The sequence below is a fragment of the Cricetulus griseus genome, chromosome 8, assembly GCF_003668045.3.
Source record: "Cricetulus griseus strain 17A/GY chromosome 8, alternate assembly CriGri-PICRH-1.0, whole genome shotgun sequence".
In the NCBI taxonomy this organism is placed as follows: Eukaryota; Metazoa; Chordata; class Mammalia; order Rodentia; family Cricetidae; genus Cricetulus; species Cricetulus griseus.
Window position 1 is genome coordinate 89,636,615 of NC_048601.1, and position 26,914 is coordinate 89,663,528.

General features: G+C 44.3%; 1 long non-coding RNA gene across 3 annotated transcripts; it reads right to left on the reverse strand.

Moving 5' to 3' along the window:
* Window positions 1-3,617: 3,617 nt before the first annotated feature.
* On the reverse strand, window positions 3,618-26,914 carry LOC118239153. Of its 3 annotated transcripts, XR_004771133.1 has the most exons (3): window positions 24,664-26,914; window positions 5,079-5,858; window positions 3,618-4,903 (listed from the first exon to the last, which is right to left on the reverse strand). It is a non-coding gene; the product is annotated as an uncharacterized LOC118239153 (long non-coding RNA). The 3 variants fall into 3 exon arrangements; XR_004771134.1 differs by lacking the exons at window positions 3,618-4,903; window positions 5,079-5,858 and adding an exon at window positions 16,762-17,549; XR_004771135.1 differs by lacking the exons at window positions 3,618-4,903; window positions 5,079-5,858 and adding an exon at window positions 16,762-17,596.

Here is a 26,914-nt window from a genome sequence, read left to right on the forward strand (position 1 = left end):
TTTTCTTCAGGGCCAAGCCCCATGACTGGTTGTCCAACCCAAGTGATCAGCCCTAAGCGCATGAATGTAAGAGCAACATTAAATGGATTCTCTCTCTCTCTCTCTCTCTCTCTCTCTCTCTCTCTCTCTCTCTCTCTCTCTTCTCTCTCTCACACACACACACACACACACACACACACACACACCCCACACCACACCACACCACACCACACCACACCACACCACACCAATAATAATGAAAGAAGAGGTCATAAATTTGAGGAAGAGTTGGTCAGGGGGAGACATGGGAGGAACTTGTGGGGAGGAAAGGGAAGGATGAAGTGATAGAAACACATGTTCATGTATAAAATGCTCAAAAAAATTAAAAAGTAACTTACTCCCTTAGGTAGAGCAGTTTTCTCAACTGTATTTTCATTCTGTTTTGCATGTGTGTGGTATGATGCTTGTGTATACATGTGTTTGCATATGTTGGGTGTGTGAGGGTGTGTGTCTGTGAGTGTATGTAAGAAAGAGGTTGGCATCAGGGTATCTTCCTTGACTCTTTCCATTTTCTTTATTGGAGCAAGTTCCTTTTCACCCATCTACAGAGATAACTTATGCATGGCCATCCATTGGACCACCAGACAGAGTGGTGTCAAATAAATGTCAGAGGCCTGGGGACAAGAATTAGTCAGGGCCAGATTTATTCTCCAAGAATGATTGGCTGCAGAAGCTTGGTGAAAAGATGAAAGCCACTCGGTCCCTGGTGGGATGACGTAGAGCTGAAAATGGGAAGCGGCCCATGGGGTGGAGCCTAGCATTTATATATGTGAAGCAAGAACACTTATTTATCTGCCATTCTTTCCAAGCCAGATGACTGAGGCATGTCACAGGCTTGTGTTTTGGCAATCCTGGTGGAACAACTCCTGAGCACAAGCTTGTCACTCTTCTGCCTCTTTCTCCAGAACACACATCAACTGCCAAGTCTGAGTCACGTCTACAGAGCTGAGGGCTGACCTACATACACCACGAGCTAACACCTGGCCATCATTGTGAAGAATTACCGTGGCAGTGCCAATTCTCCAAGCGGCTCCCTGATCGTATCCCAAATCACTTATGCTTCATTCTAGTTCCCAAGCTCCGCCCACTGCCAGGGTTCTTCCTTCCTGAGGGCCTCACATTTCTCATTTTCTTTCTATTTCTTCAGCTGCCACATAATTCCACGTGTGAGCCTGTGCAGCTCCTGACATCTGGGGCATCATGTCCTTTCCACCACTTTGGCTGGTCTTCCAAACAGCTCATGCATTGGGAGCTTAGAAAACATACCCCCACCCTGTGACCCATTCATTCATTCTTTCAAGTATCCCAGTGACAAACTTTCTACTCATTCTTGGTTTGTTCATCTGAGGTGCACCAGGGGTCTTACTGGGTCCTGGGGCTGTGCAGTGATCAATATGCCAGAACTGCAGGTTCTGGGTGGAATTTATAACCTTGGCTCTTTGGGGTTTTTTTCCCTGAATTTATATATGTTCACGTGTATTTATTCATACATATGAATATATACTTGTCTCTTTGGCAAGGCATGTCTGAAATACTGTCAAAGGGAGACTGTGGTCACTGCGTTGTATTGCAGGGAAGCAAGTTATATGAGGAATGGCTTCTCGAGTTCTACTCCACAGTACAATAACCACAGTTAACAATGAATAGGTTGTTTCAAAATAGTGGTGAGAATGTTGAGCATTCCATCACAGAGCAAGATAACACAGAGCAAGATAGGTACGCCAGTGGTCCTGATCTAGCGTTACACATCATGAACATACCATGGATGTACCTGGCAAGAAATTGTTTTCCAAAAGTGTAAAAAAGAGAAAGATGGGCTGGAGAGATGGCTCAGCGGTTAAAAGCACTGCCTGCTCTTCCAAAGGTCCGGAGTTCAATTCCCAGCAACCACATGGTGGCTCACAACCATCTGTAATGAGACTTGGTGCCCTCTTCTGGCCTGCAGGCATATATACAGGCAGAATACTGTGTACATAATAAATAAATCTTTTAAAAGAGAGAGAGAAAAAATAATAAAAATAAAAGAGAGAGAGAGAAAGATTTAATTCTAGCACTCATGAGGCAGAGGCAGAAGCAGAGGCAGGGGGTCTCTATGAGTTCAAGGCCAGCCTAGTCTACATAAGTTCTAAGCTAGCCAGAGCTATACAGTGAGAACCTGTCTCAGAGAAGAGAGGGGGGGAGAGGAAGAGAGAGAATTGTAGATATGTACAATTGTACAGTCACTGTGCATCAGTTAATTAAACATGCATGTCTTTGACATGCTGAACACACAAAGTACCATCTGTACAAAGATTAAGAACAACACCTGTACCAAGTCAGAGCTTTTAAAATGACCCGGCACATTTCACAAGCCTTGCAGGACTGGGGTGTAGATACCCAACAAAGAGAGGAGGGACCTACTGGTAGGCCCAGACCCCGCCCATCCCTCTTCCATCATGCAAGTCTTTGTGTCTTGTTCTTGGCTGCTCCCAGGCTTCCCATCGAGTTCTTTGAACAGAACTTTCTATGACTGAGAAAATTTGAAAGGCACTAGTTGCCTCAAGTTTCCCAAAGTGTCTCTGTATCCAGTTTGGAGATCTTCCTAACTGTGGATTTCTCCCAAAAATCTCTTTATATCCTCTAGTTTATGACTTTCTTTTTCCATTTTTAAACATTTTTATTCAACTTTTTCATACAATATATTTTGATCGTGTTTTCCCTCCCCCAATTCCTCCATATCCTCCCCAGCTTGCTGCACACCCAACTTCATGTTTCTCCTCTTTCTCTCTCTCTCTCTCTCCCTCAACAAACAAACAAAACACAATAGGACCAGGACCAAAAATAGGCAAATAAAACAAAACAGAAGAAAAAATGTCACACACACACACACACACACACACACACACACACACACACACACACACAAGCACGCACACAAAGAAGAGCCTGTTCCCTGTAGGTCAGCCTCTCCTGGGCACAGAGAGGAGATTGATACACCCAGGGACATTCTATTCTAGTTGTAATTTTCTTTTTACTTCATGATTTTTACTCTGTAGCCCAGGCTGGCCTGAAACTCACTGTATAGCTCAGGCTAGCCTTGAACTTTCACTTATCCTCCTGCCTCAGCCTCCTACATTCTGTGATTACAGACTTAAGTCACTATGCCTAGTCTTTGTGATTAATTAATGGTTTTACCGATACCTGCTACATGTTGGATATGTAATTAGTGAGCAATAGCAAAAATGTGATCAATAACAAAATCTCAGCCATGCAAGCATGCTAGGGACTTAAAAACCTGGACCCATTTTATCTAATACGCAACAGGGAGGAAAAACTAACCCAGTTAGGAACATATCAGAAACAATAGTGAAAATGTACACAAGTGTAACACTCTGACATAAATTCTAAGTGATAGCATTTGGCATTTATTTAATACTTGCTGTGTTTCTGCAACATGATGGTTAACAATGCTTTTTATCTGATTCTTTTGTACCTTCAAACAGCAGACTTTCATTATTCACACACCACCCCTGTGATGTTTTTAAAGTGATTTTTTTGTAAGCAGCTATACTACTAAATACTTCACATGACAGAATTAATTGGTGTTTATAGACATTTATTTTAAGAGAAAACTTCACATCACTGTCTACAAGTCCAATGGTAGCTGGTAGCTGTAGCATGACTTTGTGATAACGGCTATATTATTTTCCTCTACAGGTGCTGCGGGACACCATGTCTGGGGACCATCATTAGGCTCATGACATCACAGGCCCAGGGAGTGGTGAGCAGCTAGAGCTTCTCCTTGCTGCCTGCCCTTCACGCATGCGCCGCTCTCATACACACTCTCCTCACTCAAAGCCCACTGGCCACTGCTATTTGATAAGCTGTTAGCCTCTTAGTTTGCATATTAATAAAGGATTATTCATTTTTCTAAGCTCAAATTGCAGGACTTTCCTAGAATTTTCGGGATGATGTTGCAGAAACGGAGCGTTTAACTGGGCTCATGAACCACGGGTGATGTGCACACCACTTCCTGCTCACACACAGCCTTGTGCTCCCCGTCCCCAAAGTTCCTGTTTAGGTTTCTCCCCAATGTAGAAACTTGCCCAAGACAAGGTGTTAGACGAGCAAAGGTGTTAGGATTTGACAGGCACGTTCCTCTCAGACCGCGATGGCATTCTGGGAAGGAAATGGGGTTCGGCCACTTCTCACACCAACAGCTAGAGTCCGCCTCTACCTCACCCCACACCTGGCGGTGAGGGAGGGAAGCTGGCCACGGAGTCTGAATACTGAGTGACGTCGGTGATTTGTTCTCCACTCACATTCTGAAGTTTGTGCTCGTTAGACAGCTCTTCTCCCAGGGCATGCTGGGAGGGCTGTCACAAGTGAGGTTTCCCAAGAAACAGATGTGATGAGACGAGACAGAATGCAATCAGGCATTGGGCTCTAGAGAGACCCAACTGTGAGGGGTATCGGGGCTGGGTGGAAGAAAAGGTGAACTCTGTTGCACTCAGCGCAGAGGCCTGGGCCAGCACCGAATGACCTCGGAGGTCTCAGAGCTAGCCTGCAGAGGCAAGGAGTAGGACTCCATGTTGTTCAATCATGAGATTTAAGATGTCCCCATGGAGTGGTCATAAGCTTGAGCAAGGTAGCCCTCTTTGATCAAGTGATTCAATAACAAGACACCAGCAGGTATAGCTGGGGAAATGACAGTTTGGTCCTCAGAGTCCTCTTCCTTGGGGAAGAGCACTCTGGAGCTACCTCAGTAGTGAACCCATTAGTGCCCCTCTCCCCCACCCCGCTCACAAAGAGTGGCAGCAGAGACAAGTTACAAGGCCTGGTCCCAGGAAGCTCCTCGTTGTGGTGTTTCAGTGGGCCCTGCTAGCTGTAAAAGAAGGTGCAAGGCTGTATAAGAAGGGTGGGGAGGAGGCAATATGTGGTGGGGCAGGGGTGGGGAGGGGGAGAGGGGCGGGAGGAGGCAAGGGGAAGGGGGAGGGGAGGGGGCGGCAGTGCACCCACCACATCTATCTTGATATTCTACCTCACCCTTCTGCATTCACCTCTCCTCCACTGAAAAATTTCCTGGGCAGGAAACAAATGAGATCTTGATGCCCACTGGGCTATCAATCTTGAGATACAGCATTCCATTTCATAGCTATTTGACCAAAGCCAAGTTACAAATCTTGAGGGAGCTGGCTTTCCAGAGAGACAAGGACACCTGAAGGCACGAACTGGGGTGAACCTTAGCAAAGCCTCGGGAGTCTTTGGCTGCCAAAGTCAACCAAGCATTTGCTTTCCTTGAGCCTGGTTGGAGCAGGAGGGGGTGGGGGGATTACGGGGTGCTGGAGTGGTCAGTGCAAGGCCCGAGAGGTAGATCTGAGGGAGGAGGCAATCTCCCCCATCCGCTTTCTGCTCCAGAGCCAGAACACAGATGAGTAATGAGACCAAGGTCACTCTGCTCTTCTTGGGAACAGAGTGGAATTAGGAGCCTTTCTCCTCCCACAGCTTTTCCTTACGTGGGTCTGACTCACAGAGAGGGAGGAGTGCCATCATTTTGTAGTAACCCGTGCCCCGGATGGAGATGGCTCATAGAGGACTCTGGCATTAGCAACTTGGTAGAACTCGTGATGATGTCAATCTGGGGGACTGAAGTTATTTGCTTTGATGCCTCTCATCCCGACATTACTTCAAATGACGGTCCAAGGGAAGGCCCAGCAGAGACGCCATGACTTATAATGATGGCAGGAGATCCACACAACTGCATGAGTCACCTTCTCTCACTTGCTTCATTCTCTCTCAAACACTAAGATGTGTTGTCACTTGCAGAAGACAGACAATCCCTGTGGCAAAGAAACAGGGAGATGAGATGCAGCAATATTGCCCTGGGAGTCTAAGGAATGGCCCCAGGCCCTTGTCCCTTAATGGGTTGGAAAACCCACCCCCCAGCAGCCAGGCCACAGAGGAAGGCTCTGCGTAGTCCCCACGGTTGAGCAATACAGTGTGCAGATTGGCTGCCATTGTCCCCTCCTTTGATGCTTATCCGTCCCTCCTGGATAGAAGAAACCCTCCCTTCTTACCTGGAGAAATCAAAAAAGCAAAGAAATGAAGTGATTTGCCCTGGGCTTCCAGACACACACTCAGTAAAAGGCCAAGGCCAGAGTAGGATCCCAGGCTGCCTGGCTCCTGCCTATTTCTGTCGACGGTTCAAAAGTCCCCACTCTTCCCTTGCCATGAGACGGCCTCACAGGTGTCCTTTCACATAAAACAGACACTGCCTAACCTCCAAAAATATTTTATTAGCATGTATTCATTGTACAAAAGAATAGGTTTCCTTCTGAGATTTTCCTACAGATATATAAATGTACTTTGATCATATTCTACTCCCATTATCCTCTTTTGTCCTTCCCTCCTCTCCCCCAAATAGTCCCTAAAAGGGACATTTAATGGCAGCTTAAGGTCTATGCAGAATCCTGTTCACTGCCATGCTCAGCTCAGGTGCCCTGAGCTCAGGTTACCTCAAGGTCAAAGACTTCTCTGCTGCTTTTCAACCTTCGCAGTCACGCACAGCAATGCCTTCAGTATGCCAGATACCCGACAAATGTCGCTGGCTGGCTGGCTGATGTACAAGCGAGGTCAAAAGGTAAATCAGCCAAGGAGAGAGCTGGCCCATATTTTCACAAACAGGCAGTGTGTCACTCCAAATAAAGTGCTTGTGCACTTTGGATCCAACTTCCTTCCCTTATTCTGAAAATCGGGGATCCTATTTGCTTGTGTTCTGTTGGTCATTTACTTAAAAGAAATTAACTTGGGGAGAAAAATGCTACTGCTAATTAAGCCTGAGATGATAATTAATACCTGTCACGGGTTTTGCTGCTGATGGAAACACGTGGGCTGTGTAGCCCTTAGCACGAGTGGTCATACCTGTTTATGTACGGCTTGTCCTGCCCCATATTTCACAGATGATAGGATATGGCTCTGCATCTCTTCATGTTAATTCTATTTGAAATACTCCCCACCAACATCTTAGGGCCCTGCCATCTAATAAGTGCAGCCAATTTATTGATCATAAATCTAGGACAAGACAGACTCACGTTGGTGTGGGCCACAGGGCATTTAAATTAAACAGGAACTCTCCAGCCATCTGTGTTTTAACTTTTTTATGCCTTGATAATAAGCCCTGTTTAGAATAATTTGCTGTGGAAGCTGGGACTTCGTGACTGACAGAGAAAGGCCGGGTATAAACAACCCAAGCAGGCCCCTGAATTTGCGAGAATGTCAGGCGAATTTAGACTCATCATAAAAGAATTCTCAGTGACTGTATTTCAATATGACACTTTTATGGTTTTTTATTTTCTAGCCCATTGCAGCCCCACAGCCCTGGCATGATTTATACAGCCTGGCAGTGCATAATCTTTTGTATAAGATATACAGGCCTCCAGAGGTTTAATTTCTTCTCTCACCGCCACTGACAGCATTTGTGCTTGCCTTCTCTTCTATTTTCATTTCTAATGAGATATTGGACTTTGCTCAGTGAGAGGTGATATTTCCACATTTGCAGGCTGACAGGCTAAATCACCAGATCTCAGTGGTGAGGATACAAACCCATTTAAACTGTGTCAAAATATTCATGGAGCCCCATTGATTTGGGCAACGGTTATTAGGAAGCTATTTGGAAAGTTCAGGTTTAATTTTTGGAGCTTTCTGCTGCAAAATCACTCAGTTACATCACAGAGAAAATGGCATTAGGAGGGTAAAGAAAAGTGAGAGGTGTGGACTGTCTCCTTCCGGAGGTCGGGATTGCTTTTAGTACAGAGACAACCTTTGTTAAAAAACAAAACAAAACAAAAATCCCGGAAGGATACTTTAGTTAATGCGTAGCAGGAAGCAAAGTAAATTCTTCCCATTGCATAAAAATGAATAGTATGTCAAGCTATTGAAATGATTTTTTTTTTCTCTATATATAAAGCAACAGTGAACACCACTGACAGGAGATTAATGCTTGGCGTTGCTACGCTGACTTTTACCTCTGCCTTTGATCTTAAATCTGGCTGCAGCTATTGCAAACAGGGGCTGAGTGCCTGAGTGGGATGGGTTCACATAGCTCAGCTTCACTTAGCATTCAGGAAAATTCCCATGAACTGGGCAGGAAGGGGCACTGAGGTAGCCATGCCACAAATGACCCACAGAGAGGATTGGGGCTCACAGCTGAGCTCGGGAAACGCACATGGATGAAGAAACCCTTCACGTGAGACTTGCTGGAGCAACATTCTGGGATGTCCTTGGATACTGCAAAAGATGAAAGTCCTTTGGTGGGACCAAGCGCAGTTGACCTTTCCATGGTAAGGTCATTTGCAATAGTTGCTTGATTTACAGCCTGGGACTTTATGGGAAGTTCATATTTACTAGGGTTCCTGAGTTCACAAGGACCTCATTAAGTGGCACACATGACACACACATACACACACAGAGGGAAATCACTTTGGCAATTTGCAGGCAATAAAGTGTATTCTGTACCACTTTACAATAAGTGGACATTAATGATTGCTAAATTACTGCAGAATTCCTGTGGAACGGCATATTACATTCACATTAATAGCAAATGAGTTCATTGTGAGACACAGTATCACGGCACATATCATGGGAATTAGTGAGGAATTAGGAAGTGCCAGGGCAATTAGACCCATGTGGAGAGAAGTGGCCACCCATTCGGATGAAGATCCACTCAGATGTCAACACCTCCTGACCTGGCTTTAGCAAGAACTTTGGTGCCAGGAGAACTACAGGGTCCTTGGGGAGTACATATGTCTGCTCTCACACTTGAGAACTATAACCCAAGATCCAAAGTTCCCAGAGCTGTATGAGTTTCTGGCCACAGGTCCTTTTGATCTGAGAAATGTACTCAACTGTAGAGAGGAATTTGGGGTAGATGTTAAAAGTTTAAGATCATCTGAAGGAAAGCTTGTTAAACAGTGGAAGAGCCACATGAGAAGAGTACTGAAGTCCATCTCTCAGGTGCTTCAAGGATGAACTTGTCAAGCAACTGGCTTCCTTGAGATCCTTTTCTTTCAAGGTTCAGGGACTTGACCTCTATGGAGAAAGTCAAGTGAATTCTCACCACCACTTCCAGAGCCACAGCACCCTGCAGCAGCTCCTTTATTCCCACGTAGCTCTAAAACACCCTGCATGTCCTCTTAAAGCAGAGTCGGATGCACCGTAGCATAACCCAAAGCATTATGAATGGACCAGACACTGGGGGCCCTGGGAAAGGAAAGCCCTGTCTTATTGCCAACCTCTTTCAGCAAAGAGGAAGGCTTGTAGGCATGCCCTATGCCAGCTTCCGAGAAGCATCCCAGCTCCAGGGAAAGCACAACTGGTTATTGATTCTTTCTGAGCCTCAATTTCTTAAATGTAAAATAAAATTGGTAGGGTGATTCACAAAACTGTGGTATTTAGATGGGACATTGTTAATGTGTTGTGCAACAGCGTTACTGGCTTGGAGAGTAACAAGAGTGACAAATGTGGTCTCCATTTCCTTCCCATCTTCTCTTCCTATTTCAACTCTGTCTTTGCTGATCCATTTTCTGTTTGTTCTTGCAGTGGGTATTTTATGTAACTAACAATTCATTGGCAGGCTCATAAAGAAAGACACTCTGTCTGGCATTTTTGAGCACCCACTGAATATAAACTCTGTTTTGGGCAAAACAGCAGATAAAGAATCGAGTCATGCTGGACGTTGGTGGCGCATGCCTTTAATCCCAGCACTCGGGAGGCAGAGGCAGGTGGATCTCTGTGAGTTCAAGACCAGCCTGGTCTACAAGAGCTAGTTCCAGGACAGCCTCCAAAGAAAAAGAAGAAAATTAAAAAAAAAAAAAAAAAGAATCGAGTCACACACACCCCGCTGTCAAGTTGGTAGCCTTGTTTTGATTATTATTATTATTATTGTCATACACATATATGTGTGTGTTGTGGGATACCTGTATACTCTGTAAAGATGTATTTGCTGTGATTGTTGTAATGAAAAGCTGAACAGCCAGGCAGGAGAGATATGCAGGATTTCTGGGAAGAGAAGGCACACAGGAGATGCCAGGAGACATGGAGAGGAAGCAGGAGGTGCAAGATGGAAGAGATGTAACTCCATGTAATAGGACATAGATTAATGTAAATGGGTTAATTTAACTTATAAGAGCCAGTTAGGAACAAGCCTAAGCTATAGGCTAAGCTTTCATAATTAATAAAAAGTCTCTGTGTCATTATTTGGGAACCGGCTGACGGAACAGAGAAAGACTCATTGTGTGTGTGTGTGTGTGTGTGTGTGTGTGTGTGTGTGTGTGTGTGTGTGTGTACATACAGATACATACAGATACAACCTGCTAAGTCTGTTTTTGTTGGTGGTGTGTATATGGGAAGTAAGATAGTTGGGAGGGGCTGGGGGAAGGGAAGGAAGGGGAGAAGGTACTGTAATTCTATTTAAACTAAAAACATAATTCGAAAAAATTAGAAAGTATAACTAACACAATAAGCTTAAATCACAGATTTTCAAAAAAGAAAGAAAAAGGAAAGAAAATGCTAAATAAATAGATAAATAAATAAAAACTGAGTCAGACACAGGCATTTACTCAAGAGACCCACAATCCACCAGGTGACATAAGCCCCTGAATAAGTTTGCTTCCTACTTGTGATGCTCAGGGAAAAGCTCATTAGGGCCATGACTCACTGCTCAAGGTGGAGGGACTGAGAACAAAGAGAAGCTGCCTGCATGTGGAAGCTGCAAGCTTACTGTCGTCAGTTCATCACACACTGTGCTGATTTAGAGAAGATGCATAATTCACAAGGAGAAATAAAACTGACCAAAACACTGCCTTATAATTCCAAATAGTCAAAGAATCTCCCCAAAAAGCATTTGTCTGGTTTTGGCAGGCTCTTCTCACCATTCCCACTCAAGGCTCCAAACGAGGCAGGATAGAGTTCTGAGAGGTGTAGTGGCTGATATTTTCATCCACATTCGTGAGTGAAACTAAAGTAGGAAAATGAAGGCATCTGTCAAAGACTGTATGGGCTCATAGATGACATCTGAGCATCTTTGCTAAGTTGGACATAGTATTCAAATACTCAAAGAGTATTTCCTCAGATATTCTAGTGACCTTTACAATGTAACAGCAGCATACATGACACACTTAAGCTCTCTGCACTGGGAGTTTTTTTACCCTCCATCTTTTTCTTAAGTCTAGCTAGTCACCAAAGCAATAAGTGTAGGTTGGTTTTCAGCCCTTGATTGTTTCTCTTTCTATACCACTAGCACAGTCAGTTGCCAAGCTGCTGGAAGCAAAATTGGGACGAGACACATCGTATCTGAGCTCACCACTGCATGGTGGATCCACTTCACAAATAGAGCAGACTCAAATAACCTTCAGGACTCGGAGGAAAGACGAGTGACACCTGGGAAGCACTGGACTCTGAGTATCACTAAATACATCTTTGGGTTGCAGTAGAATTTATTTAATTGAAAATTTATTTAAAAGAAAATGGTGAGTTTTCTTTCGAGACCCAATAGATGCTTGGGAACCTGCACTTTCCTTCACAAGAGCTGTTCTGGCAGCTGGTACCTGAGAGCAGTGGTGGCTCCAAAGGTCACTTCCTCTATGCCAAGAATTGGCCCACTTCTGATCTCCCTGGATGTTTGATCTTTATTTCTAGTGACCCAACTCCACGGAGGTAGTCCACTGCTCTCCCTCACCTCCATGGAAGTGAGTCCATTGCTCCCTCAAAGGCAATGTTTATTTCAGTTCTCTGCAGAGCTTTACGATACAACCACTAGTTTGCACATATTTTTAAATCTAGAATATTTTTTTCTTTTTCTCTTCTCTTTGCACTTTACTAAAAAAAATAGGATTATGTGTAGTTAATTCCTTTGGAAAGGAAAGGGCAATGTTAGCATCTTTTGTTATAGGGAGCCAAGGAAACCCTGAGTGAAGGAAGTTCTAATGTGTGTGGTTGACATGGGGAAGACCTAAGCTCGTGTGTTGTTGACTGGGCACAGCCATGCCAAGGTCTCCTAAGCCTCAGACTGATGAGAAAATGGCAGAGCCTTCCCCAAGCCAGGCTCAGGGGAATAGTAAAGCCTTCCTGAAGAATCCAAGTATGGATATTGATGATGTGTGCAGAAAATGTCCAAAATGGCTTTCTCCCCTCAAGATGTTTATGTCCTGAAGACTGTGCCCTAGAGACTGCTCCTACTGAGATTAGTTAAGCCATTCCCCCTCGATCCAGCTGTCTACCATAGACTCTGCCTCCTTGTTTACCCCTAGGTAATAACCCTGTCTCCTTGTTCAGTGTACGAAAACCCTACCTTTCCCTTCAATTCTATAGAATAAACACACTGAACTCCCATGGTGCCGTGGCTTCTCCATCAGAGAGCTCAGCCCACCCAAGCCCAGCTTTCTGTCTCTGTGTGTTTGTCTTTTCTTCATTCCCTTCATGCTTCCAATCATTTCTATCCCTGGGAGCTGTGCAAGGATGCAGAATTTTCTGGTTTGGACTTTTCCCCAAGTGATTGCACACTCTGTATTCTCTTTGGTAGTAGAGCCCAAAGGGGATGGGAGGAGAGGAAAGAGAAAGCTGGACCAGGGAGGAGACTGAGGAAGCCTGGAGAGAGGCGGAGCCTGGTGAGGACAGTCTGCAGTTTCCCAGTCAGCTCCCAGCCATCCCCTCTCATCAACCACATGTGCGCCCCACACACACACAACTTTAGTCCCAGGTCAGCCTTTTCCTGAGCATTTTTAGGGTGCAGATTCCTAGGTCCCACTCCTGCACCTGCCATAGTTAGAGGCTCTAGTGGGCTCCCATAAATCAGGTCTATGAGTATCTAAATTAGGGTTTAGGGCCACTCCATCAGCCTCAATGCTGGAGACCATCTGACTTCTGGACTACTCTATAATCCTGGTGTATTCACATGGCAAGTGAAAATGGCCTCCATTGGTCGCCTGGCTGTACATCAGCTCCTTCAAGATGTTAGACCCCCGAAAACTCAAGTATTCGGTGTCCCAGGCCACGTTCACGGTCACCCCAATCACCAGGCGGATTCGAGAGCTTGCTGCAAACTGCACGAGGCTTTATTGTAATTTAACGAGCTAACCCATGTTAGCTCGGGTCTTTCACCCACCCGCCATGGCGGACGGCTAGAAAAGACGGCTAGAAGCTGCTACGCATAGATCTTTATAGGGCAGCGTAAGGGGAGTGTCTAGGGGTATGCACAGGCTCACGATTGGTGTGCCTCCAGGCTTGGAGGGCTTGCCCTGTGTTGATTGGTCAACTGGTTGTTATGGCTCATAGGCCCTCCCAGGGTGGTTGCTATGCTCTCTACGTCATTGCTGTGCGCTAGTCCGTAAAGCACACCCAGGGTCGTAAAGCATAGCACCACCAGCTAACTTCTGATTGGTTCCTTGTCACGAGACAGGCATCTGACTTTCTAGTGACTAGGTCAAGGTCATAGAAGCACATGTTCGGCTGTTATGGCTGCCGAAAGGGAAGCTGGTTCCTTCAAAGAGTTTGAGAAATTAATAGTATAGGATGGCAGAGTGACTCTATTCATCGGCTGAAATAATAGATGAAAGTAAGAAAACCTAGCATAAATGACAGGAGAAGGCAATAATCGATATCCTGACATAAAACAATAATGCAGCTGGCACAATAAAGCAATCCCACTGGGAGCCGTGGAGAGCATCGTTAGTGTCCTGCTGTAATGAAGCCCACAGAACTCAGCTCGCATTAGCCAAGATGAAGCCTCCTCATAGCTGACTTTCTCACCACGTTGCAGGCACATTTATTTTATTTGAAAGAAGAATGGTCCTGTTGCCAAGCCATCAGATGCTGAAAAGAGATATGTTTGATGGATAATTTTTTAAAGGGTCTGCCACAGACTCGCAGAAAACATTTCTGATGAAAATACCCATAGTACACAGACTTCACAGAGTGATACGTAGGTGTAGCTGACAAAGTGAAGAGTGCCAGGGAGAGCCTGTAGGTGAGTCAGGAGTTTGGCCAGAGAGAGGGAGGCCATTATTTTTAACAATAACAAACAACAACAACAACAAAAAATAAATAAATATGCCACGAGACCAGCATCATCATGTACTAGCAACCTGCTCTTGTGAAACAGACTGACAGCCCCTTTAATATGAAATAAATCAGGCAGGAGAAGAAGTGTCTGGAAGAACATACAGATTGAGGGCTGACTGACAGAATACCCATTTGCCTTTGTAGCCGCTAACTTGAAAGGATGTGTCAGGTGCTCTGAAAGGCTGGGACACACTTAGAACCTGCAGAATGCAAATGCACTTGCTCCAGGTTCTTCTGGCTGGAGTCCTGCTGTGCACCGCCAAGATGAGGAGCAGGCAGACTCTGCAGATGAATCCAACTGGCCCTTCTAGTCTCCCTGGTGACCTTGGGGGAAAGAGCCACTTGGCCCAATATGGGGTTTCACACTCGTTAGCACAGCAGATCCTCCTGAGCCAGTGCACACAGACCAAGGCATTAGAGCCAGTCACTTCTCAGCAAGAAAGCGTGCTAGTAATGAGCCATGACACTTTCCTAGGAGGTATGTGGTCAGCGGAAGGCCCGTGGAGCCTTCCCACCTCACTCGAGCCTGTGAGATGCTGAAATCCTTTGGTTAGCTGTCCCCTTTGATTTCCTAAACTGTCTGCTGTCCACAGTGATTCCTCAAAGCAAACACCAGGACAACCAAAGCCTGTTTCAACCTCTCCTAATACACAGGAAAGGAAGTATCTTGCTGAGAGGGGAAAATGGTGCTTGAGCGGCACGGGGGAATCAGGAAAAGGAACAAGAGAAACCCAAGAATAGGTGAGCAGGTAGGCGCAGGCAGCCTCACTGTGCTCAAAGTGTGTCTTCGCTCTCAAGTTTTTCTGTTGCCCTTGTCTGCACTCTTGATCCCTTCTGCCTACCCAGACCACTTGACTGCCAGCATTTAATCAGAAGCTCACTTCTACTGTCCTGGTCCTTCAGCAACAGGGGCTAAGCATCAAGAAAGGATGCATCACCGTCTTAGATACCAGGACTACAGTGACACATCCGTCTCACAAAGCTGCTGCCCTTATAGAATTTACATACAACAAAGAAACAAAATGCTTTTGCCAACAAGATAAGTGCATATCAAGATAAATACTGCACAGTCAGGGAACTTGATCTCGCACGTGAAGCTTGTCCAGTCAGGAGGGCTATTGTCCTTGGTGTGACCAGGGACAGGCTGTCCCAGAAGTGACATGTAAACTGACCTAAAATGTACAAAGAATCCATCCACGAGGTAAGGGGCACTAAAGCTCACAAACCTAGAGTTCAAGGCCACTGAGCCCAGGGAGTCCATTTGGGGCTGGGAATCCAAAGCCTGTATGGCTAGGCTAGAGGGAAGGTCCGGCCAGCCTGGCTGGAGAGACAGGAATAGCTGTCATGAGGCCTCTGACCCCAGAGCCCTCCACCTGTGTGATCCTGAGCAGTTAAGCTCCCCAATGCTCTCCCGCTGTGCTGGTAGCACCTGCTGCAGAGCACCTGTCTCCTCTATTGTGAAGATTTCAGCAGCTGAAATGATGCTAGCAGATTGTGCTACACTGTGCTGGGCACAGAGTCAGCATTCAAGCACCTTTCACTGCTACTAGACTTTCCAAAGACATGGGTTCATTTTGGGGTTGGGATGGGAGTATTAACTCAACTTCTGGAGGCCATTCTGAGCCAGCATACCTGAGCTCCCTATGATGTCAGGCCACCACAAGCATTTATAAATTATAAAAAAGTCATAAAGTGCAATTATAAAGAAATTACTTTCCCAGCAATTAATCACCGGCATCAGGTTGCCAATACACATCATTGCAACATTATGACACGTGGCATCATGCAATCTGAATGCACAGTAGAGAGGGGCCCACCGCAGCTGACCTAACTCAAGTCAAATAAGCTGGATCAATTGAAAGTCTGTGGGAGTTTTGTCTGAATAAGGCTGAAGACCAATTATTGGAAAGCATAATAAGACAAAGGGACGTTTCTAAAGATGTTGTGTCCTACAGTGGTTTCTTACAGTCCAAAGATATGTGGAAGGAGTGAATGCCTCTGTAACTCAGGAAGCACATTGCTCAGAAAGGTTTTCTATCTGATCTGCTATTTTGAGAGATGCTGTCTGCATTTTTTGATAGCCTCAAGAACAAGGTAAACGGCTAATGTGAACATAAAACTAAAGGGCCACTGACTGGATGAGCTGTGCCTGCTACAGCCAAATGGCAGGAAGTCACTGGAATGTATTCTAGAGCTCTGACTTCTCCAGTTTGCAAAGCCACCTGTGCAGAGGAGATATAATTGGCCCAGACTCTTACTGTTAAACACTTAGTTATTCCAGGGCTGTGGATGTAGCCTGGTCAGCAGAGTACTTGCCTAACATGCACAAGGCCTGGGTACAAGCTCCACAATCACATAAACAATGTCTGTAATACCAGTGCTACGGAGGCAGAGGGGGAAGGATCAGAAGTTCAAGGTCTTCTTCAGCTGCATAGAGACTTGGAGGCCATCATGGAATACAGGAGGCCCTGTCCGCTCCCCACACACACACACACACAAAGTTATTCTGTATATTTTAAGGCAAACCTTACCTATAGATCAGTGGTTCTCAACATGTAGGGCATGACTCCTTTGGGGTTGCATATCAGATTTTGCATTGCATTTCATAGGAGTAGAAAATTACAATGATGAAGTAGCAATGAAATAATTTAATGCTTGGGGTCACTACAACACGAGGAACCGTATTTAAGAACTGCAGCATTAGGAAGGTTGAGAACCACTGCTGTCGATTGCTTGCTGACCTTACATTACTTACAAGCCTACTTCCTTTGACTTCCCTCCAAGCATCAGCAAGAAGCTAAAGGAAGGTGGATTATCTTTTCCTGGCTTCAGCCACATCTTCCTTCTCTCCAGTCTTCAGGCTGACCATTAACTGCTGGCTCTCACCATCAAGGTTGTCAGCCACTCCAACAAAATCATGTGAATTTGTAAACATCTTGATCAGAAGACTTCATAAAAACATTTTCTAAACACAACCTGTTGAGAGTCAATATAATGATGTCACCTATGTGTGTTTTGGGGACTGACCATTTTGGCACTGGACGGCCAGTCAGTGTATTCTTCCCTAGGGAAGACCATCTCTCCTTCCCAGCTTTCCTCAGTTTCCATACTGCTTTGTGTAGGGCTAAGGCCTCGTTGGCTTTTCTTCATCCAGCTTAGCATGTTCATTGATGTCAGCCTTGTTCAGCTCACATTTGGGCAGTCATGTTGGTGAGACTTTAAAGGTATAGCTTCTGATGTTACTAGGAGACACAATCTCACAACAAAGTCCCTGATGCTCTGGCTCTTACAGTCTTCCTGCCCCCTCTTCTACAGTGTTCCCCAAGCCTCAGATGCAGGGTTTTGTAGATGTGTCCATTGGGGCTGGGCTCCACAACTACGCATTTTGATTGACTGTGGTTTTCTGCAGTGGGTCTCTGTTGAAAAGAGAAGTTCCTTGATGAGGGGTGAATTCTACACTTCCCTGTGGGTATAAGGACAGATGTTTATAGATTCTTGTGAGGGATTATGCTGATTTAGTGAATTAGAGTTGTAGATTCTCCTCCAGTAACCATGGTTTCATTAGCACTGAGTAATTAGCTAGGTTTCCAGTACTAGGTATAGTGGTTCCTCTTGTTGAGTAGGTCTATAGTCATACACATATGTGCAAACAACAACATTTAATGAAAAAAGAAGTCATGTATTTGAAGGAGATCAGGGACAAGTATATGGAAGGGTTTGGAGGAGGAAAGGAGAAGTGTTATGATTAAGTTATAATCTCAAAAATTAAAATATAATAAAATATTTCATATATTAAGTTTGGTGAGTATATTTTCAATTGGGTGAGCAAAATGCATGATAGACTATCAGTAAGTTGAGAATGGAAATCACACCTTTTTTCCCCTACCCTTCATCAAGTCCTGCACTTAAAAATTCTCCTATAAATAAGCACTATGTAATTGCTAAGTTACCAAGAAGTTAAATTGCTCTGTCTAGACAGAGAGGATTGATTTGGCCTGTGTGAGTCAAGCTGATGAAGTTAAAAGTCCAGAATCCATGCTCGAGCAATAATGATAGTGCCTGACTCCAAGCCTGCTCCATAATCTACAGCCAGTTTTACAGGTCAGGGGGAATTAGCTGGACCTCTGCAGTAAGAGGACCTTAGAATTAGAAGAATGCAAAGCTGGAAGGATATACTGTGCTCAGAAGGTTTCTGGCTTCAATGGTGTTTTCAGAAGGTTTCCTAGTGGATAAAAAGGTGAGTAACCCAAATTTCCAGAAAAACAGCTTGAGGCAGAAGCTAATGTGATGAAATGTCCATTGCTGTCTTCAAGTACAATCCCCATGTAGCCAGGAAGGGAAAGGAGTGACCTAGCAAGGAGGAGACGTAAGGAGATGAAACACTGAGCTGGGTCCCCTTGCTCTAAGCCCAGATACTTGCCAGTTGTGCAGGCTAGTCTCAAGGCTACCCTCCGGGTTCCAGATGTCAGCCCACCTGTCAGAGCAGGGGGGGGGATGCTGGGGAGTGGGGGGGCAAGAACATTTATCCTCTAGCTCCCATACCTCCATGTCAAAATTTTGTTTCATCAGATATTTGCCCCTTGTCATGGTTAATTTTACACGTCGGAATGTGTGATTAAATCAGGAATTGCTGTCAGCATCTAGAGTGGAGATGCACTACCAGCTGTCCTGGATCCCAGGGTGTTTCAAAATGTCTCACACCACAGATTTTGTCCTGCCAGTCTCCATTATATGCATAGGTATGAAAACATTACATACATGTGATATACACAGCAATGTAAGTGTATAAATGCATATGGTGCATTCTTTGCTGCTATAACAGAATATCTGAAACTGGGTAATTTATAGAGAACAAAGGGAATTTAGCTCATGATTCTGGAAGCTGGTCAAAGTAAGAGCTCATTGTTGGCCTCTGGCAAGAGTCTTTGTGCTTTGTCGTCCATCCATGGCAGAGGACAGAACTACAAGAGAGGGTGAGAGTAAGAGACAGATTATGACAAATCTGTTCTTGAAATAACCAAGCAACTCCCATGATAATGACATTAATCCACTATTTCTTATTTGTCTCAACCTCCCAACACTGTTCCATTGAGATTAAGCTTCCAGCACTTGAGTTTTGAGGAATCTATTCAAGCCATAGCAACTGATTGACTATTTTCCCACGGCGCCTTTATTGACATTCTTCCGCTGCTCATGGAAGATTTCATGTAGTCTTCTCATTCATTGTTATCCACAGGGTGGCCATGGACAGCCATGAGGTAGGCACTGTGAGGGTTCACCCTACCAGATAGCCATCCTGGAGAAACCAGGAGGAACAAGTAAGCAACAGCAGCAATGCAGATACAAGGGTCTGTGGTAAGGCAGTACATGATGAGAAATGCCAAGACCAGGTTCTAAATCCTCCTACAGTAGCCCTGTGGATAGCATGAGGCAATGTGTGCTCATTTGCAATTAGCAAGGTGGTACATAGTCCCTGCTAAGTTCATAGTTTCGTGCATATCTAGAGGCGAGTCTTCAGGAAAACCTGTCCAGCTCTTGGCTTGCTGATGTTTTAAATGAGAGCATTGGACTAAATGTGCAAGACTTCTCTAAGCTCTGAGATTTTCAGGGTATACACAAATCATATACATTAAACATCAAATTCAGAATCTTTAAATATTTCATTAATATAAATAACAGGCCGAATGAATATGGGGAGATTCAACTGAAAGATAAACGTCACAGCTATATCCAGCAGGCTCCATAGGTGCAGACTAAGAGAACTTGGCTTGAAAGCCATTTGAGTTAAAGACACCAGCAGCCCCGGGGAATTGCTGTTGATCTCAAAGTAAACAGAGTCAATCAGTGACTGAGTGAGCCGTGCTTACTGGAGTTCCTTCACCTTCACCAGAGAAACATGGGGAAGCAACTCATGAGGCCTGTGAGGATCTATTGAAGGCCACACATTTCATCCCTGTGCTCTCTGCCCATTGGTCTTACCTTGGCCCAGTGAGTACAAGTAGATCATGACACAGGGCACATTTGATTCAAGGTCAAGTGGTTTTATAAGGCATTATGGGGTCAGTGAATGGTATAAAATCTTTCTTGGAGCCTCTTGGCTTTGCCTTACACCCCTCCCCCTAAGAGGCAATTGTTCTAGGTCACAACCCTCCCCTCCTGGTGCACAAAGTCACCTAAACACAAAGCCCATAGCCAGAGGCAGCTTCTGGAATTCTCACTCTCTCAGCTCCTCAAGAGTTATGGGCATTAATCGGTGGTCCCCTGGAGCACACTGCCACTCTGCTGACTGGAACCAAATCCATCTTAAAGTTGGAAATATGCCCCAGTGGGGGACAGACTGTGATTTAATGCCATCCAAGTACTACGGGGCACACTTCTTAAAGAAACCATTGTAAATTATTTGTGGATAATTCTGCTGGTGGACGGAGGGCATGGTATGTTCTGAAGAACAAGAGCCCAGCTTGTATCTAATAATTGTTATATCTCCTCTGAAATTTACTGCCGATGTCTCAATTTTAACAATTTAAATAACAAGCTTAACCAAGTGGAACGAAGCTCAGGCAGGCTGGCGCTCGGGATGTAGGCAGGACAACTCATGTCTCAGCGAATTTTCACTTTGACATGAGCGGTGACACACAGAGATGAAATCTGGTTAAAGCGGCAGCTTTGGCAACCCCATGACAGCTTCTTAGGCTCAGCAAAACAATTTCAAGAGAGTGCACACATATACTTGTTAACTTTACTTAAGAAGACTGATTAGAGACAACAGTTATGAATATGCTAATAAGAGGTGCGAGCCGGAAGGTACACCATAGAGCTGGGTAATTGGCACTGCTGTTTCCATCGCTTTTAATGGACTGCTTGATCGTCTTAATCTTTGGCTGCATCTGTTGGTTTGGGAACTGGAGGGATCTTTCGTATGCCTCAAGGATTAATGACCACAGAACGTTGCTGTCCCACCTGTGAGTTGGTGCAGAGATGTTTTGTGGTCAGTCCTAAACCCCTTTAGATTATCCTCCCTTAGGCTTTCTTTATTCTGTGTCCTGAAAGAGTCCCACAATGTCAAAAAAAAAATGCCCTATGCCCAAAGTTTAATAATGCATACAAAGGCCAATTTTGAGAGAGCTGTGCCAATGGCAGCTATAACTCAAGGAAAACTGAAACATGAGTAGCGGTATCTCTCTCCAATTGCAAAGTTGTGAAAGCAAAGAGACCAGCCCAAGAGCTAAAAGTCACTTCTGTGGATCATCGCTTCCTCTTGAGCAAGGAACTAAATGTGTGATATCAAGGGCATATCTGTTTTATAATCTTATGCTTTGACCTACAAGCACCTTAGACTAACTCAAATTCACTTGCATTACCTTAATTAAATAATGGAAACCTTAATTGGATACATTCACTCTATCAGTTTGGCAATTTCTTAAACTGTTAAACATGCATCTGCCTATGACCTAAATGTTACCCAAAGAAAATAAGTACGAAAATCTACAGAAACTCTTGGACATAAATATTCACACCAGCATTATTTCTAATGACCTCAAGCTGGAAACAACCCAAAGAACCATCAACGTACAAACAAATGGATAAAGTGTGCTCTAGCTGTCCAAGAGTTGGCACCTTTAGCAGCACCAGCAAGTCTCACAATACATATGCTGAGTGAAAAAAAGCCAGACAAAGAAGATACACTGCCTATTGCCACTTTACAAGAGACTCCATAAGCAAACTAACCCCTAGTGATAGCCAGTAGATCAGAAGGGTGTAGGAATTCCCCTGAGGTAGAGTGGGGAAAGCCCCCAGGAGGAAGGAGATTGCAGTGGGGTACAAGGGCGTTGTGTGTGTTCACTCTCCCATAGTGGTAATGGCTTCATTGAGGCACAACTATGTCAAAGCTTATTCAATGTTCAAAAATGGATAGTCTAACCTGTTCAACCATATTCGCTGCTACTCTATTCATAATAGTCATAAACTGAAACAACTTAGATGTCCATCAGTGAACAAGTGAATGGATAAAGAAAATGTGGTACATTCGCACACAATGGGATACTACTTAGTTGTTAAAAATGAAATTATGGGATTTTCAGCTAAATGGATGGGACTAGGAAAAAAAATAATCCTGAGTGAGGTAACCCAGACCAAAAAGACAAATAAGGTATGCATTTACTTATACGGGGGTGTTAGCTGTTAAGTCCTTGATAAGTAGGCTACAATCCATGTAATTTCAGAGGTTAGGTGTAAAGTAAGGACCTGGTGGGGAGAGAGGATTGGATCACACTGGGGAGGGAAAGCAGAATTGATAGTTACGGATGGATATAGATGGTGGGCTGGAATGAGAATAAATAGGGAGGGAAAGGTGAGGGAGAGACAGCTAAAATGAAGTGCCATTTGGATACAGCAGAAACTTCCTGAAATATATACATATATGAAGGCAATCCAAGCAGAATCACCAAATAATAAGGGAGACAGAACCACAACTGAATATTTCTTGTCACCAAATGAAACCTCGAGTTCCAGGAATGGATTGTTGGCCAAAGGGGTCCCATGGGAACTCCAAAACAGCACAGGCTATTGCCAAAGCGGTTGGTTGCTCTCCACAAACGCATGGTAAGGCCTCATTGCTGCAGACAACATCTGTACCACTCATTAAACATGGAGACGTTGAGCAGGTGCCTGCCGAGAGCCTTCACCCCCACAGACTAGTTTTCATGGTACTAGAAGGTACTCTGAATGCTACCAAAGGAGAAATGCAAACCCCAGCCCAGCTACAACCCTTTTTTAAATCTGCAATGGTGACCTGCGTGTAAGCTGTGCTAATGCAATGATGGCAAGAAGCTTGTGGAAGTCAGTAACCAATATCTGATTGTATTTAAGGCCTACTCCATGAGATGGAATCCATCCCTGACAAGAACCTGAGACTAGATAGGCCAGAGACACGGGGGAAACCAAATACTGGTTCTGCTACAGGAGCATAGCAATCAAATGACTCCTAACTACATTCTGCTATACTCATAGATCAGAGAAGCTTCCTCCTACAGTAGATGGGAATAAATACAGAGACCCACAGCTAGATATTATACAGAGATTGAGAGACCTTGGAACATTCAGTTCTCTGCAGGATATCTCCATCAATTCCCTCTCCTCAGAGATCAAGGAACCCTGTGGAAGAGGAGGCAAAAGGATTGTAAGGGCCAGAGAGGTCAGGGAACACCAAGGAAGCAAGGCCTTCTAAAGACATCAGGACTGATGCATCAATGAACTCACAGACACTGTGGTAGCATGCATGGGGACTGGGCAGGTCTGGGCCTGATGGGTTCCAGTGCTGAAAGGGGACTTGGACATGAGCCCTCATTCTAACCCAGAAACTAACTCAATTGATAACCACTTGCAAATGAAAAATGAGTTTTCTCCAAAGGAGTCTGACACTTAGGGCTGGACACTTTGTATAGCTGTAGATGATCAAAATAAAATGAACTCAATGCCATTGGGGAGGTTTTCTTTGTCTCATAATGCTTTATTAGTTTATTTTGTAAGCTTATGGGTCCTTCATGTATATATTATGGTTTAAGTTTTGTACCTTGATGGGATTTCTGTGTATATTAATGTGTCTGTCTTGCATCTATATGTATTTCTTGAAGTTTTTCTTTGGCTCTTTTTCTTTTGTTTGTTTTGTCCTATTCTTGTTTGTTTGCTTTTATTTTATCCAAATTTGTTTTATTACTGTTATTATTATTTTAGATGTCTGTTTGTATCCTAATGAGTGAAAAAAAGAAAAGGTGTTGATTTGGGTGGGTGGAGAAATAGGGAGGATCTGGGAGGAGTTGAGGAAGGGGAAACCATAATCAGAATATACTATAATTTTAAAAACCAAATTACAGTTAAAAAAAAAGAAAGAAAAAGAAAAATGGATAGTCTATTGAGTGCCAATTATACTGCCATGGAATCTAACTTTTTTTTATATGTCAGACATTACTATGTCTTAGTTCTTCCCCCACCTCTTTGAGTCAAACTTGCTACATAGGATGACCTTGAACTCCCGTGGACTCTAACTTTTAATAAGTTTAAATACATGCATAAACCTAAATTCTCAGAATTTATCATAAAAAAATCAAAATTATGTACTGGGGTGTAACATAAGGTACATGCACTGCAACACCAGAAACAGACACACACAAAAGGAGGGCAGTTTAAACGTCTGCAAGAAGAGAACTGAGCAAAATGCACCACCTCTGTGTGTTGCACTGAGATGTAGCTATTGAAAGCCCTGTGGAGAAGGCTGGGGAAATGGCTCAGTGGCTAAGAGCACTTGCTGCTCTTGTAGAGGACTTGGGTTTGTCTCCCAGCACCCACATGGTGACTTACAACCACCCATTCCTCCAGTACTAGAGGATCTGACACCCCCTTCTGACTTGCTGCTGTCAATATACGAGGTCCACATCCATACATGCATGCAGAACAATGATACCCACAAAGTGAAATCCTAAAAATTGTTTCCTAAGTCACACTGCAGGCAAAATGTGGTCATGAAGAAAATACCTGTAGATTAGAGCATCGCTCAGCCATCATCAGAGGAGTTCCTTTTTTCAGGAAATGGTGATTAATAAATACAGAAGCCCACAGCAGACGATCAGAGACTGTGGACCACTTAGCTCTGAATAGGACATCTATGTCACACTATCATCACCAAAATCTCACGGGTCATCTCTGAAAAAGAGGCAGAAACAGTGTAAGAGCCAGAGGTAGTGGAAACAGTATTTGTCTGACATAACAGTGCTGTTGCACACATGAACTCACAGCAGCTGCGACTTGCACACAAAAAAACCAGCACAAGATCAAGCCAACCAAAGCCCCAGCGTGAGGTGGGGGCTCATGAAGGTCTACCAAGAGCTGACGAGCTATTGGTGGTTGATAGATGCTGGGAAGATGAAGGAGCCGGTTTTATTCAGGGATCCAGCGCCTGTGGGGTTCCAGTAGATGGTCCTACACCAATGCACATGCAGGCAGCACTGAATCAACTCAGTGTTTATATATATATATATATATATATATATATATTATATATATATCTGAAACATGAAGTTGGGAGGGCAAAGTGGTGGGAAGGCAGGAGAGGAATTGGAGGAGAGGGGAGTCAGGGGATAAGAATAGATTTGATCAAAACACATTATGTGCATTATGAAATTCTCAAACTATAAAAGAAATAAGTTATTTTCCAAATGGGAGAGGATGACTTCCTTTATGAAAAATTAAGATAAAAACAATATTTATTGTATGATAGTATAATATTTTCTGAAGTTTATGTTATAGGCTGATAATTAACCATACTTTTCACTCAGACTCAGAAACCAGTGGAGACACACTAAAGAGCTGGGCAGGTAAAGAACGAAGTGCCATGCTGTTGTTGAGTATTCTGAATGGAAGCAAAAAGGTTTGAGCTAAGGTCTTCTCCACTCTTTCCCTAGTTCTTCTTGCTGACTGCACAGTACAGCCAACCCTGGGGACCTGATCCTGTGTAGTTGTCTCTAGACAACCAGCTGTTAGGCAGGGATTATCTGACAAATTTCAGAGAATTTAACACCCCTATTTCCACTCAATAGGAATCATAGTCTCCTCCAGTTCTTACTGTAACAGGGGAATACTTCATACATTTGATTAGAGAGCTATTGGTTACAACCAAGGAACACATACCACTACTGTGGCCCTCTGGTCATCATGCCGTGTTGATCATTTTTTATGGTTCATAGATGTCATAGCTGGGTAGGACTGTTGGTTGCTTCCCTCCTTTGGAAGCTTGCATGTTACCTTCTGTTTAAGATAATGTGGAAAGTCTAAACTCGAGGCCCTCTTCGAATAGGTTACCAATAGTGTTTCTTCACAGTGGGCTGAATCAATCAAACTGCAGCTATCATACAGACACTATCCAAAGCTTGTGAGAGTAACCCACCAATATCTGATTTGACTTCAGGCCCCATCCATTGGATGGAACCCTACGTTAGACTGCTTGGGTGACCAAGAGCCTGAGACTAGGGGCCCAATATAAAGCGAAGTACTAACTTCTGTTCTGCTAACAAATGACTCCTAACAGCAGTAAAATGATCCCTATCAATATTCTGCTATACTCATAGATCTATGTTTTCTTGCCCAGCCATTACCGGAGACATTTCCTCCTGCAGTAGACAGGAATAAATACAGACTCAGCTGGACAACAGGCAGAAAGGGAGAGGTCTTGGGACACTCAGTCCTAAATGAGGTGTCTCAATCAAATCCCTCCCCTCAAGGCTCGGAGAACCCTGCAAAAGAGGAGGCAGAGAGAGTGTAAAAGCCATCGAGAGGAAACCAAGAAAACAAGACCCTGTAAATCAACAGATCAGCACACAAACGAACTCACAGAGACTGAGGCAGCATGCCCAGGGCCTACATGTGTCTACACTAGATGGGGTCCTAAGAAGGGAAAGAAGTGGACACCTGCCCCCATCCCTAGCCCAGAAGCTATCCCCAATAGATAACCACTTGCAAATAAAAATTTTGTTTTCTCCAAGGGAGTCTCATGAGGGAAGCAAGCTACTCTTAAGGGTAGGCTGCGTGCCCAGCAGTAGATGCCATCACAAAATGAACTCCACATCATCTTTGGAAGTTCTTTGTCGCTTAATGTCCTGTCAGGGCTTTTTCTTTAAAAAAAAAAAATTATCTTATTTTGCCAGGCGTTGGCAGCTCATGCCTTTAATCCCAGCACTCTGGAGGCAGAGGCAGGTGGATCTCTGTGAGTTCGAGACCAGCCTGGTGTACA